A 15,713-nucleotide genomic window follows, 5' to 3' on the forward strand; every position below is an offset into this window, starting at 1 on the left:
TGAGTGGTGGCTCCAGTGCCAGCAGTGGGTGTCAGCAGGGCAGCAGGGCAGCCACCAGCAGCAAGTGAGAGTGCCAGGCAGGACAGTGGTACATGGGAGCAAAGAATTTTCAGTAACCACCAGAGTCTCAGCCCTATGACAGCAACCGACCCCCACTCACCTGCTCTACCATCCTGCCACAGCTGATACCCCATGTTCCATGCTCTGCCACCTGCTGCCTATATCTGCCATGTTCTGCACGCGCCTCCTGGTGGTCAGCACATGTCAGAGCAACTGGTTATTCAGTTCCGCCTTTTGGTCTATTTGCATATTAGCTCTTTACTAGTATTATATAGGATAGTTCTAGAAGTTGAAGTCTAAAATGGGTTTCCCTGAGCCTAATCAAAGTGTGGGAAGGGCTGAGGTCCTTCTACGGGCTCTGGGAAGCCAGGCCTTTTCTAGTTCCTAGAACCCACTTGCATCCTTATCTCAAAGCTAGCAGCCACCTAGCATCTCCAAACCCTTTCTGACTTTGATTCTCCTGGCCCCTTATTCACTTAAAAAGATTCCAATGGACCTATTTGGATATTCCAAGAGAATCTCCCCATTTTAAGATCTTTAACTTAATCAGATCTGCAATGTCCTTTTTGCTGTGCGAAGTAACACATTCACAATTCCAAGGATTAAGGTGTGGACATCTTTGGGGAACTATTATTCTGCCTACCAAAGTGAACAAGATGTGGGAAAGAAGATGCAGCAGTCAATATCAAATCTAGATTAATCTTTCAACAAGTTTGGATTATAAGTGAAGAGGAAAATGGTTAGAGAGTAAAAAAGTATTTTTTTAACATGATAAAGACATTTTACATTCTTAGCATGTTTACCAGCTATGCAGAAGTGTCAGAGGAGAGGCACAGGCTGAAGGAAAGGTAGAGAGGCAGTAAGAGGGCGGAAATCTGGCAGTGTTCACAGAGCTGGCTTGGAAGCAGAGAAAGAGGTAGCCTAGGTGCAGATGTAAGTGGGTGGTAGGTGTGAAGATGCGACATATGTCGAAGGAACAACAAAGTTTGGAACACTTGCTGAGGTGAATGGAACTGGCCATGTTAAGAAATGGTCAGCTAAGGACCTGGAGAGGGGCCACGGCAGAGCACGTTGATTAACAATGGCAATAGCTCCAACATGCAGAACTCATACAACAATGAGACTGACTACCTTTGAGAATTACTTCCATATATTTCAAGAAAAGCAGAGATAAATAATGCCAAGTAAATGTAAATAAACTGGTATTTGACTTTTTGAATAGCAAATACAACTTCGTTATGACCCAACATTTTTAAAAGAATACACATTTAATAACTGTCTGTGTCTAAGGAAATTAGTTTTCTTCTGTGTTTGGCAGACTTCCTTTTGACACAGCTGGATTCCAGTTTTAATGATGGAAAAACAAGTTCACTAAGGTCTTTTCATTTAAAATCATCATTTTTCTCTTAGTGGTAAAAAACATGTAAAAAGCAAATGATTATGGTATTTACGTTTCCATTAAGGTGCCCTCAACAAGCAGGGGGAGGGTAGCCTACTATTTTCCTGCTCTTTAGATTTATAGCAGCACAGTACCTATTTCAATTATATGTGAGGACAATGCACTCTTGGTGGCATATGATTGTATAGTGACAGTTAGCAAATGTCAACTAGAGCTATCTTTCTGTGAGGTTTTTAACTACAGATTCTGATATCTGGATATAAAAATATGAATTACATTGTGTCCTCAAGTTAATAAAAAAAAAAAAAAAGCATTATTGACCAGCATTTATTTCATTATTTGTTTGTTAGAGTTCAAAGCATACTAAATTTTTTAATTGAAATTGTATAACTCTTATGAAAAGAAATTTATTGGTGTAAAAAAATACTCCATAGCCCTGACTAGTTTTGTTCAGTGGTTAAAGCATTGGTCCACAGATTGAAGGGTTGTGGGTTTGATTCCTAGTCAAGGGCATATACTTCGGTTGCAGGTCAATCCCTGGCCCCAGTCAGAACACAAGCAGGAGGCAATTGATCCATGTGTCTTTCTCATGTCGATGTTTCTCTCTCTCTCTCTCTCTCTCTCTCTCTCTCTCTCTCTCTCTCTATCTCTATCTCTATCTCTATCTCTATCTCTATCTCTCTGTCTCTCCTTCCTCCCTCCTTTACACTCTCTAAAAAATCAATGGAAAAAATGTCCTCAGGGGAGGATTAAAAATTAATTAATTTAAAAAGGAAATACTTAATAATGTTTACAAATATTACAATGGCAGGCTACCTTTTAAATAAAATGATTATTAGGTGAACAATGGAAATTTATGAATGCCAAGATCCAATATAGAAATTATAATTTTCTAGAGGCCTGGTGCACAAAATTCGTGGAAAAGAAAGCCCCAGCTAACTTTTGGGCCCTAGACAGCACCTGGGCCCCCATACCTCCACGTGCCCCCCTCTGCCTGAATCATTGGGTCCCAGCCTGACATTCTCAGTGCCTAGGAGCTGGGCAGTGGCCCTGCCCCTTGCCACAGCTGCTGGTCGCCATCTGTGGGGTTATCCGGCCCTGTTCGTATCAGTCTTGGCTTGGTGCCACCCACTCACCTGTTCCACCATTCCACCATGGTCCTGCTCTCCTCGGGGCCCTTCAGGGCCGGCAGTGCTTCCACTGCCACCTGCTGCTAGAGCTGCATCGCTGGCGCCTGCCATGTTCCGTGCCACCTCCTGGTGGTCAGCACACGTCATAGCAAGCGGTCGAACTCCCAGTTGAGGGGACCATTTGCATATGAGGCTTTTATTATATAGGATTTCACAGCTTCACTGTTAAAAGGCCTTAATAAACTAACTTATATTGGCTTCCCAATTTGTTTTTTTATTAGCCCAAAAGCAGTGCTTTTCAAAGGGTGCATGGGCTGGCGGTATAAAAGGCAGTTGAAGAGCTTGTTGAAAAGGTGGGTCCTAATAAGAAGATGTATCTCTCGTACACATATATGCACCCAATACAAGAGAATCCAAATACATAAAAAAACAAACAAAAAAAACAACAACAACTTCTGGATGATATCAAGGGAGAGATTGACAGCAATTCAGTCATAGTAGGGGACTTTAATACTCCACTAAGACCACAGGATAAATCCTGTAAACAAAAAAATCAGCAAAGAAACATCAATCCTAAGTGACTCACTAGCTCAGATAGAATTAATTGACATCTTCAGAACATTTCACCCGAAAGCCACAGAATACAGTCTTCTCAACTGCACATGGGTAATTTTCAAAGATAGACCATATATTGGGACATAGGCAAAGTCTCTTCAAATTCAAGACGATAGAAATCATATTAAGCATCTTCTTAGATTACAATGGCATAAAATTAGAAATCAACCATAATAAATACAATGAAAAAAAATCAAACACTTGGAGGTTAAATAGCATGCTATTAAACAATGATTGGGTTACCAAAACGATCAAAGAAGAAATAAAAAGCATCCCGGTAACAAATGGCAATGAAAACACAACAATCCAAAATCTATGGGACATAAACAATTAGAAGAACATACCATGTTTATGGATCGGTAGAATCAACATCATTAAAATGTGCATACTGCCCACCGCAACCTATAGATTTAATGCAATCCCCATTAAAATGCCAACGGCATATTTCACAGACCTAAAACAAACTCTCCAAATATTCTTATGGAATAAAAAAAGACCCTGAATAGCCACAGTAATCCTGCAAAATAAGAACAAAGTTGGAGCTATCAAGCCATATTATAAAACCAATATCAAGCTATATTACAGATATCAAGCTATATTACAAAACCAATGTTCTCAAAACTGCTGGAACTGGCACAAATGGTCTATCTATCTGTTTTTGTGCCAGCTCCAGCAGTTTTGAGAACATTGGTTTTTAGAGAACCCAGAAATCGACCCAAGCCATTATGCTCAATTAGTATTTGACAAAGGAGGGAAGAGCTTACAATGGAGTCAAAATAGTCTCTTCAATAAATGGTGTTCGGAAAACTGGACAGATACATGCAAAAAAAAGAAAAAAAGAAAGAAAGAAACTAGACCACCAACTTACACCATACATAAAAATAAACTCAAAATGGATAAAGGACTTAAACATAAGACGAGATACCATAAAAATATTAGAGGAATCCACAGGCAGCAAAACATCAGATGTAAATCATAGCAATATCTTTACCGATACAGCTCCTAGGACAATGGAAATTTAGGAGAAAATAAACAAATGGGACTACATCAAAATAAAAAGCTTCTGCGCAGCAAAAGAAACCATCAACAAAACAACAAGAAAGCCCACTGCATGGGAGAACATATTTGCCAATGTTATCTCCTATAAGTGTTTAATCTCCAACATTTACAAGAAACTCATACAACTTAACAAAAGGAAGATAACCCAATCAAAAACTGGGCCAAGGATCTCAATAGACACTTTTTGAAAGAGGACATGTAGAAAGCCAAGAGACATATGAAAGCATGCTCAAAGTCACTAATCATCTGAGAGATGCAAATCAAAACAACAAGAAGGGTGGATTAAAAAATGGTGGTACATCTACACCATGGAATAGTACACAGTATAAAAAAAAAAAAGGAACTTTTACCATTTGCAACAGCATGGATGGAAATGTAGAGTGTTATGCTAAACGAAATAAGCCAGTGGGAGAAAAATAAATATCACATGATCTCACTCATATGTGGGAATATAATATCAATATAAACTGATGAACAAACATAGATCCAGAGACAAATGATAGGGCAGGGGGTGTAGAAATAAACCAAAGGACTTGTATGCATACATATTCACATAACCAATGGACACAAACACTGGGGTGGCAGTGTGAGCTTGTCCTCAGGGGTGGGAGTGGCCAGGTGGCAGTCAATCAGGGAAAAAGGAGACATATGTAATACTTTAACAATAAAAAAGAAAAGAAAGGAAAAGAAAGGAAAAGAGAAGAGAAGAGAAGAGAAGAGAAGAGAAGAGAAGAGAAGAGAAGAGAAGAGAAGAGAAGAGAAAAGAAAGAAAAGAAAAGAAAAGAGAAAAGAAAAGAAAAGAAAAGAAAAGAAAAGAAAAGAAAAGAAAAGAAAAGAAAAGAAAAGAAAAGAAAAGAAAAGAAAAGGAAAGAAAAGAAAAGGAAAGAAAAGAAAAGGTGGTTTCTTAGCCCCCAACCAGATCTACTGAATCAGAATACTTCTGAGAGGTCAACAAAACTGCATCTGTGCAAAGCATGTAATCCAGGTCCTTTGTATGCATGCTAAAATTTGAAAAGTCACTATTTTGGAACACTGTCTGTGACAGTTCTTAAGATCATGATTCTCGTCAGGGCAATAGTTTTGATTATCGTAGCTCTGCAATATAGTGTGAAGTCTGGGAGTATGTTAACTCCATCTTTGTTCCTTTTCCTCAGGATTGCTTTGGCTATTCAGGGTCTTCTGTGGTTTCATACAAATTTGAGGATTTTTTGTTGGTTTTGTTCTATTTCTGTGGAAAATGCCATTAGGATTTACATTAAATATACATTATATACATTAAATCTGTATATAGCTTTACAGCTATGGCCATTTTAACAATGTTTTTTTTCTTCTTCCAATCCATGAGCATAGAACATATTTCCATTTCTTTGTGTCTTCAATTTCTTTCAACAATGTTTTATAGTTTTCAGTACACAAGTTTCACTTCCTTTGTTAAGTTTATGCCTAGGTATTTTATTCTTTTTGTTGCAATTGTAAATGGGATCATTTTCTTCAGTTCTTTTACTGGTATTTCATTTTTAGTACATGGAAACACAATAGAATTTTATACACTGATTTTGTATCCTGCAATTTTACTATATTTGTTTATTGTTTCTAATAGTCCTTTGGTGGAGTATTTAGGGTTTTCTATATATACAAATAGTTCTCAACCTTTCTAATGCCGCGACCCTTTAATACAGTTCCTCATGTTGTGGTGACCCCCAACCATAAAATTATTTTCGTTGCTACTTCATAACTGTAATTTTGCTACTGTTATGAAATGTAATGTAAATATCTGTGTTTTCTGATGGTCTTAGGCGACCCTGCTAGTGGTTCTCAACCTGTGGGTTGTGATCCCTTTCTCAGGTTGAGAACCGCTGCTGTAGCCTAAGACCATTGGAAAATACAGATATTTACCTTATGACTCATAACAATAGCAAAATTAGAGTTATGAAGAAGCAACGAAAATAATTTTATGGTTGGGGGTCAATACAACATGAGGAACTGTATTAAAGGGACGCGGCATTAGAAAGGTTGAGAACCACTGATATATACAATCATGTCATCTGTGAAGAGTGACAGTTTTACTTCTGCATTCCCTACATGGATACTTTTTATTTCTTTTTCTTGACTGCCCTGGCTAGTACTACATTGAACAACAGTGGTGAGAATGGACATTTCTGTCTTATTCCTGATCTTAGAGGAAAAGCTTTCATATTTTTCACCGCTGAGTATGATATTGGCAGAGAATTTGCTATAGATAGCCTTTAGTACGTTGGGGTACTTTCCTTTTATACCCATTTTATTAAGTGTTTTAATCACAAATTGATGTTGTCAAATGCTTTCTGTATCTATTCGATATTAATATAAATCATATGATTTTTATCCTTTATTCTGTTAATGTGGTGTATCACATTTATTTTTTTATCCTGAACCATCTTTTCATCCCTGGCATGAACCCCACTAGATCGTGATGTATTATTATCTTTTTAATTTATTGTTGTATTTGATTTGCCAGTACTTTGTTTAGGATTTTTGCATCTGCCTTCATCAGAGATACCGGACTATAATTTTATTCCTTTGTGTTGCCTTTGCCAGGTTTTAGTATCAGGGTAATGTTGGCTTTGTACAATGAGTTAGAAGTATTGCATCATCTTTAATTTTTTGGAAAAATTTGAGATGGATAGGTATTATATCTTTTAATGTTTGGTAGAATCTGAGCCCAGAAATAAACCTACACATATATGGGCAACTAATTTTTGACAAAGGAGGCAGGAAAGCCTCTTGAATAAATGGTGCTGGGAAAATTGGAAAGTCAAAGCAAAAGAATGAAACTACGAGTATTATCTGACACTACACACAAAAATTAACTCATAATGGATAAAAGACTTGAATATAAGACCTGAAACAATTAAATACATAAAAGGAAACATAGGCACTAAACTTATGAACTTTGGTCTCAGAGGGGTTTTTGTGAACTTGACCCCAAAGGCAATGGAAGTAAAAGAAAAATAAATGAATGAAACTACATCAAACTAAAAAGCTTCTGCACAGCAAACAAAATATCAACAAAACAAAAAGGCAGCCCTGGCTGTTGTAGCTCAGTAGGTTGAAGTGCATTCCCATGCATTGAAAGGTTTGGGGTTTGATTCTTAGTTGGGGCATGATTGGGAGGCAACTGATCTCTCTCTCTCTCTCTCTCTCTCTCTCTCTCTCTCTCTCTCTCTCTCTCTCTCTCTCATATCAATGAGAGCATATCTTTTGTGAAGATTTAAAAAAGCAACTAACTAAATGGAAAGAGATATATGCAAACGAAAGCTCTGATTAGGAGGTAATATCCAGGATATATAAAGAACAAATACAATGTAACAACAACAACAACAACAACAACAACAACAAAACCCCCAAACAATCCAATTTAAAAAAAAAGGGGCAGAGGACCTGAATAGATATTTTTCCAAGAAAGACATAGACAGACAGCAGATAAATGAAAAGATGCTTAGTTAGTTCTATGGGAAATGATAATCAAAACTTAAATGAGATACCACCTAACGTATTTTACAATGGCTATTATCAATAAAACAAGAAATAACAAGCATTGGAGAGGAATATAAATTGGTGCAATCACTATGAAAAACAGTATAGATTCTCCTTAAAAAAAAGAGAGAGAGAAAGAAATAGAGATATCATAGGGCCCAGCAATCCCTCTTATGTCTATTTACCCACAAAATTTGAAAATACTTATTCAAAAAGAGAATATGTATCCCTATGGTCATTCAGCATTATTCACAATAACCAAAAAACATGAAAATAACTGAAGTATCCTTTGATAGATAATTGGATAAAGATATGGCACATATATAATGGAATAATATCCAGACAAAAAAAGATGAAATACTGCTATTTGTGACAACATGAATGGATCTTGAGAGTGTCATGTTAAGTGAAATAAGTCAGATACAAAAGAATAAGAACTGTATGATTTTACTAATGTGAGATATAAAACAAAAAGCAACAAATGAACAAACAAGCTCATAGACACAGACAACAGAATGGAAAAATGGTGGTTACCAGAGGGTAGGTATAGGACAAAGAGGGTAAAAGGGGTCAAACATATGAAAAGATATTAGACTTCAAGTGATGGGAAACATGGTGGAGTATATGAATACTGTATAATAAAGTTGTACACTTGAAACTTATATATTATTAACCAGTATTATCCAAATACTAGAGGCCTGGTGCACAAAATTCATGCATGGGGGTGGAGGTGGGCCACTCACCCTGACCTGCACCCTCTCCAATCTGGGAGCCCTCAGGGGATGTCCTACTGATGGCTCAGACCTGCTCTCTGCTCTCTGCAGACCTGCCTGCTCATCACCACCACAGGCCCTGGTGTCTACCCTCTGAGAGGGCCTGCTTGCTGCTCGCCTCTGCCGCCAGGGGCAGGCAGGGCCCTGCTGTCTTCTCTCTGCAATGGCCCTGTTGTGTGCTCTCTGTAGGGGCCTGGTTGCCCCTCACCATGGCGAGGGTTAAAAAGGACAATTCCAGCAGGGCTGAGGAGACTGGGCTCCACCAGATTTGTGATGGAGTTACAATCAATTTGCATATTATGTCTTTATTAGATAGGATATTTAATTTTTAAAAATCAAGATTCCTGCCTCCCTGCCCTGCCTAGAGATAATTATATAATAGAAATATCAACATTTTAGACTAGGTTTGAGATCTTTAAGCCTCCATATCTCCATGGAGCGTTACAAGCTTGGAATCAGCAAGAATTTTATAAAAGTAGAATATGAAGAATTTCAAATAATTCCATAAAAATACAAAATGGAGACTTCCAAATTGACAAAGGAGAGACGGAAATTGATTGATATCATGTTTTTACACCACTGTCCCCCGAGTCACTCTCAGATAAGCCATTTGCAGCACTTTTATTCCAAGCATTTATTCTGCCAAAGCATTTGTTCTACTGAACTCAGTAAATTCTAAGTTAAAGAGAAACTGTTCATGATATGATGTGACTCATAGAGAACACTTAGAGATCAAGCTATTTAATGACTGAAGAGGTATCCACTGAATTGTATCCCCAAACTTCGTAAAGTATAAGGAATAAAACCTATTTTTATTAATTTGTTTTTTATTCCTTGCTTGTTTCTGCATCCAGGTGAGAATGCAGTGCTTTCCGGAGAACAAGTGCCTGCTTCCTAACTAACAATAGCAACGTCAACATCAAACACTTCAACAGTGCTGACTGTGGACAAGGTACTATGCTAAATGTTTTGTAAGTGCTGACACACTCAGTCCTCCCTAAGCTTAAGAGGACCGAGTCTGTTATTATCCCATTTTGCAATTCAGGAAAATAAAGCATAGAGTTCACACAGCTGATGGTGGCAAAGCCCAGAATCAAATGCCGGCAGCGTGGCTCCATAGTTTATTGTCTTGTACTTCACACTCAGCTGTCTCCTACAGAATGGAGTTGCTAGCAGGAGGAGTTGTATGTCAGGGTTAAGGATCTATGCTAGCAAACATTTGATTATTAATACTTCTTTAGGTAAAAGCTAAACAAAATGAAAAGAAGAAGAGCTAATTGCCTAGCAATGGAGAGTTCTGTCCATTTAATTTTATAAAATATTGTGGAGTTGTTTTATCTAAAAATGATGATTTTCTTTGAGCTCCTATGTGCATAATTCACTGCACTCAGATTGGTATTGGCTCCATGAAACAGAAAGCTGATTGAGGGTGACCTAAAAAGTAAGGAACTCATGCCAAGCAGGTGTGGCTCAGTTGGTTGAGCATCATCCCATGCGCCAGGTCACCAGTTTGATGCCCAGTCAGGGCACATGCCTGGGTTGTGGGTTTGATCACCAGTCAGGGTGTCATGTTTCTCTCTCATTGATGTTTCAAACTCTCTCCCTCCCTCTCCCCTCCTGTTTCTGAAATCAATAAAGACATACTTTTAAAAAAAAGTAAGGGGCTCAGTTCCAAAGATAATAAGGAATAGAGGCTGTACCAGCCAGGAATGGATGAAGCTGTTTCTTTCTTGCTCTATGTGACCTTCATGTGAACCCCACCTTGGAGCACTGATCAAAATTCCAGGAAGAGAGAAGGAAAAATGGCAAAAGAAAAAAGGTGAATCAGAGCCACTTTAATCAGGAAAAAACTAGCTTTGCAGGAAGTCCCATCTTAGACCCACTTTTTAACTCATTAGGCACATGGTCACCTCTTACTATGAGGGAACCTGGAATATTGAAATTTTTAGCTGGGCACATTGTCAGCCTGAACAAAATTAGGATTCTGTTAAGTAAGGAAGAAAAGAGAAGAGGTATAAGACAGGCAACTGGAGTGTCTTCCACAGTGGAGCAGAAAGGTGGGAACAGAGAAAGTACTGTATCAGACTGCATTCTCACCAGCTGAAGACATATCAACCAAACAGAAAATGCACTCTTGCCAAATAAATATAGAATTATTAATTATTTACAACAGCTAAATCGTTGAGGTCTCTAGTTATGAGCAATATAAAAGATAAGTACACCAACATTTCTGTTAATTCCAGCCTTGTTATTCATATCCAACAGAAGGGTAGGGTCAGCTTCTCTTGGAAAAATAAAAATGTTACCAAGAGCATGAATAAATACTGGCAACAATGACACTGTGACCAAAGCATACAGTCAGATAAGAACTTGTGAGTCAATCAGATTAAACAGGCATGGAAATATTTCCAGACACATATAAAGCTATCTTTAAAAAGTATTTTATAAACAACACATGAAATCGAGAGAGTACCCTATTTCAACATTAAATTCACAGCATTTAATACATTATCTCTGGCTATTTCTATGTGGAGCTACCAGGTCCACATTTCTAACTATAAGTTCAATCAAATTGATTAAGCAATGAAATTCAGTATATTGCTTTCTCACTGAACAAGGAAAATCTCAGAACAAATTCAGGCTATGCTTCAAATTGTTAACTGACTGCCTAGACTCCCATAAAATAAAAAAAATCAGAATTGTAAAGTTCATCAGACACCAATTGCAAATTTGGGTGAAATTTAGTTAATTGATAGAAATTTATTTGTCATGTCTATTCCTCATATAAGATATATTCTCTGAGGACCTTTCAGTTTTATTTTCCATTTAAATAATTATTTTTTAAAGAGTTAACAGAAGCATATTCTAGATCATCTTATTGGTATGTTATTTCACTGTCTCCATTTCAGTTTACAAATATAAAGGCACCAAAAAATGTTACTTTCACTGTCTATTCTCTTTCACATCTATTAATGAAAATAGAAGCAAGCTGGACTTGCTGCATAAACAATGCATTGATGAAGCATACCCAGGCCGAAGATCACTGCATACAGACCTGCAAAAGAACTGCAGAGATGGACTAAGAAAAATAGAGGGTGAACTGAGGCAGCCCCTGGCTTGTAGATTCATGCAAATAATCTCAAAGGAACCTGCCACCCAGCAGCCACCATACTCATGATTTGTGCAAGAGTTTAGATTAAAAAACACCCATTATTGACCATATTAAATTAATGTCATTCATTTGGATGTAATGGTTTTGCTGTTTTGTTTGTATTTAATTTGTAAAGATGTTTGGTTTTATAGTTGTATAATGGCTGTAAGCAAAATGAGTTTAGTCCTATTTTATTTTTATACATTTAAGTAACATTTTAATCAAAACAATTGAATTCTATATGGCAGTATCAAAAGACTGTCTTTTCTTTTAAAAGAGTCTCCACAATACTCAAGTCTAAAAAACAGTTTTCTATAGTTTTCTCTCTGACAGAAATAGACAATAGAGGTGATGCCATTATTTCTTCATCAAATTTATATTAAATTCCCAGTTGCTGAAGAAGTACTTCACAGGTGTGCTAAGTCCCAACTTTTTGGATTAGAAATATCACCATTTAATGGGCATCTTACTCTGCATAATAAACAAACAAACAAATAAAATAAAATAAAAAACCCAAATGTACATTTCTCAGATCCGTCTTTTAAAAAACTTCTCTCCCTTGAGTTGGAAATGTCTTAGAAACCCTCTAGGATATGACTGCAGAAAAGAGAGGCAGGGTGGTTAGAGGTGGAAAGAGTATAGGGGGGATGCATAGTGATGGAAAAAATAAAATGTGTGTTTTTTAAAAATAAAAGAAATGCTCTAGTCCAAATACCCTTTGGGGGGAAGGGGGAACAGGGACAAATGCATAGACTGTACAGTCCTCAGCAAGTAGCCTGAATGCAGCAATGTCTATTATGCGATTTTGAGCTATTCACTGCTTTTGTGACTCATTCCCATGACTTTCCCATGACTTAAGTCTACTCTGGAATGTTTTGCTGAGTGGGTTTTTTATGGAAATTAGTCAGAAGGCTGAGTTTCAAGGTGAGGTCAGCATTCATGCAAGTAGAAATGAAGGCAGGGATGCTGGAGCCCAGTAGGAGACAGGGTTCTGAGCAGATAAGCCCTTTTGAAAATTTGCACAAACCTTCAGGCACCAGGATGTAAACTGGGGTTTAAAGCAATAGTTTCTTGCCATCAGGAGCCAGAAAAATGCCTCCTAACTACCAACTCTCATGTCAGACAGGACTTCGGAGCTTTGGGAACAACTACACATCCACTATTATTTAGACTTTCAAACCAGATGTGGATGGTGCTAAAATGATTAATACTTTTATCAATGACCAATTACACAATAACTAATTTTCTTAGAGTTTTTCCAAAAGTTACTAATTGGCAATGCCAGAGTTTCTCCTGTTCTTTCTCCCAAGAAAACAACTTTCAATGGACATTCATGACCTTCAGATGCTATCTGACTATCTATAAACAGCAAAAGCCCAGTAAGAAGTTTTTTAAGAAAATGTCACTGTCACTAATAACAACCTTAGTCTTTGAATCTTGACACATCTGTATTATTTGATAAGTACTGTGAACCTTTTAGGTGATCACAGGAAAGGAGTGTAAATAAACCATAAGCCTCCTATATTAACCTACATTAATCACTCATTACAGTCAACATCAGATTTTCACAAAACAATAAAGAAAACTTAAAACAAAATGAACCAAAAAAAGGAAACAACAGAACACATATCTGACCAGAGTTGTACCTTAATATCTACTTTGCTTTTGCTATTCTTTAATATGTTTCCTCTTGGGTTTGCCTGAGGGTTACCTGTTATCTTTGCAAACCTCTATTAAATATAGCTGGCAGAGGATTTAAAATGGTGGCAGAGTAAGTGGATGCTGCACAAACATGCTTCCAGGAACAAACTGGAATTACAACTAAAATACAGAAAAATTTCCTGAATAATCAATGGAAAACTCACAGGCGACAGCCCTGATACCAAGGACCAAAAGTGGAGACTGCATAAAAACAGATAGGAGGAGCGCAGGCACTAAATGGGTGGCCAGGCACCCACAGATGCCAACTGAAGTCCTGGAGAAATATCTCAACTCTGGGGGTTGCACTGAGAACACTGGGGTCTAAGCTGAGCCTCCAGCAGAAAGGACGAAAACTAAGAAGGGTACCCACATAACTTCTGGCTGTGAAAAGCAGCAAGATGCTATCTGCCAGGGAGTGACAGCTGAAATTCAGGCACCCTCTTAAAGGGCCAATGGAAAAAAAATTCCCAGTGGAGCCAGCAGAAAGAGGGGAAAGTAAACTGGAGCTGTGAGAGCAAAAGTGAGGACTGGAGAATCAGGGAATAGAGCTCAAAAGGCAGACATCCTAAGTTTCCTTGGCTGAGTCATTGCATAAGATACCTTTCCCACATAGACATTACATTGCCTGAGGGAAAGGCAGTTGACATCCCTATTAGAAAACATCTTGCAATGGGTACACTTAAGAGATTAAAAATAATAATTAGCCTCCAGGCAGAAGCAACTGCCCCGACTTGTTGAAAAAACAAACAAACTCTCACCACACCTGAGGATCATTGCCTGGGGGGCAATTCACATCAGAATTCTATCAGTCCACAGACAGAAGTGGTCTCTGGAGTCTTTGAGTCTTTGCCTGATTTAATTAATTAGTCAGAAACAGCCTTTAATACTGTCCTGCACTAGAGATTTAGAGGTGTAGAGAATTTATATAATACATAGGCACAAACCCACACAGACAGCCAAAAAGAGGAGACAAAGAAATAACACCCAGATTAAAGTTCTAGAGAATAATCCAGAAGAAGAGGTAAAAGAAACAGAGATAAGAAATTTATCTGAAATAGAGTTCAGAGTAATGATAGTAAAGATGCTCAAGAGCATGAAAAAAGGTATAGTTAGTATAAAAAAGAACATTCTTAGATATAGAATGGCATTACACAAATAAAGAACACACTTGATGAAATACACAGCAGATTAGGGGAAGCTGAGCATAGATTCAGTGAATTAGAAGAAAAAAGTTGAAAATATCACTCAGTCAGAGAATCAAAAAGAAAAAAGCAATTAAAAAGCATGAGGACAGCCGAAACCGGTTTGGCTCAGTGGATAGAGTGTCGGCCTGTGGACTGAAAGGTCCCAGGTTCGATTCCGGTCAAGGGCATGTACATTGGTTGCGGGCACATCCCCAGTAGGGGGTGTGCAGGAGGCAGCTGGTCGATGTTTCTCTGTCATCGATGTTTCTAACTCTCTAGTCCTCTCTCTTCCTCTCTGTAAAAAAATCAATAAAATGTATTTAAAAAAAAAAAAAAAAAAAGCATGAGGACAGCTTAAGGTTGCTGTGGGACAATGTGCAATGTAATAATATTAGAAGAGTAGGTGTGCCAGAAGAGACAAAGAGGAAGAAGGAAGAGAGAAGATGTTTACAGAAATAATGGTAGAAAACTTCCCTAACCTGGTAAAGAAAAAAGTCACACAAGTTCAAGAGGTACAGAGAACCCTGAGGAAAGAAGAACCCAAACAGGCCCACACCCAGGCACATCATAATTTAAATGCCCCAAATTAAAGACAAAGAAAGAATCTTAAAGGCAGCGAGAAAAAAGAAAACTGTTACCTACAAAGGAGATCTCATAAGGCAGACACCTGATTTCTCAACAGAAATGCTACAGGCCAGAAGGGAATGGATCTGAGACCAAGATTACTATATCCAGCAAGGCTATCATTCAAAATAGATGGTCAAATGAAGAACTTTCCAGGAAAAAAAAAAAAAAAAAAAAGAAAGAAAAAAAGGCTAAAGAGTGTATCACCACCAAGCCAGTATTACAAGAAATACTAAAGGAACTGCTCTAATTAGAAGAAGAAACAGGGAAAGAAACCTAGCCATACAGAATTAAAATGTTAATAAATAAGTACCTATTAATAACTCTAAACGTATATGGATTAAATGCTTCTATCAAAAGGTGTAGGATAGGAAAAACAGAGCTGCTTGAGACTAGGATCTTGGCCTCAGCACCACCCAGTCTGGTCTCAGATGAAAACCAGGACCCTGCAGCCACTGGGGAGAGAGACCTGCGACCACAGCTGCAGACCCACCAACACCA

General features: G+C 37.8%; 1 protein-coding gene across 15 annotated transcripts in view; it reads right to left on the reverse strand.

Moving 5' to 3' along the window:
- The window catches only part of PARD3 (par-3 family cell polarity regulator), a 562,402-nt gene that overhangs the window by 155,237 nt on the left and 391,452 nt on the right, over positions 1–15,713 (reverse strand). The window lies entirely within an intron of this gene.

This window comes from Pipistrellus hanaki (genome assembly GCF_964339955.1).
Source record: "Pipistrellus hanaki genome assembly, chromosome: 1".
Lineage (NCBI taxonomy): Eukaryota > Metazoa > Chordata > Mammalia > Chiroptera > Vespertilionidae > Pipistrellus > Pipistrellus hanaki.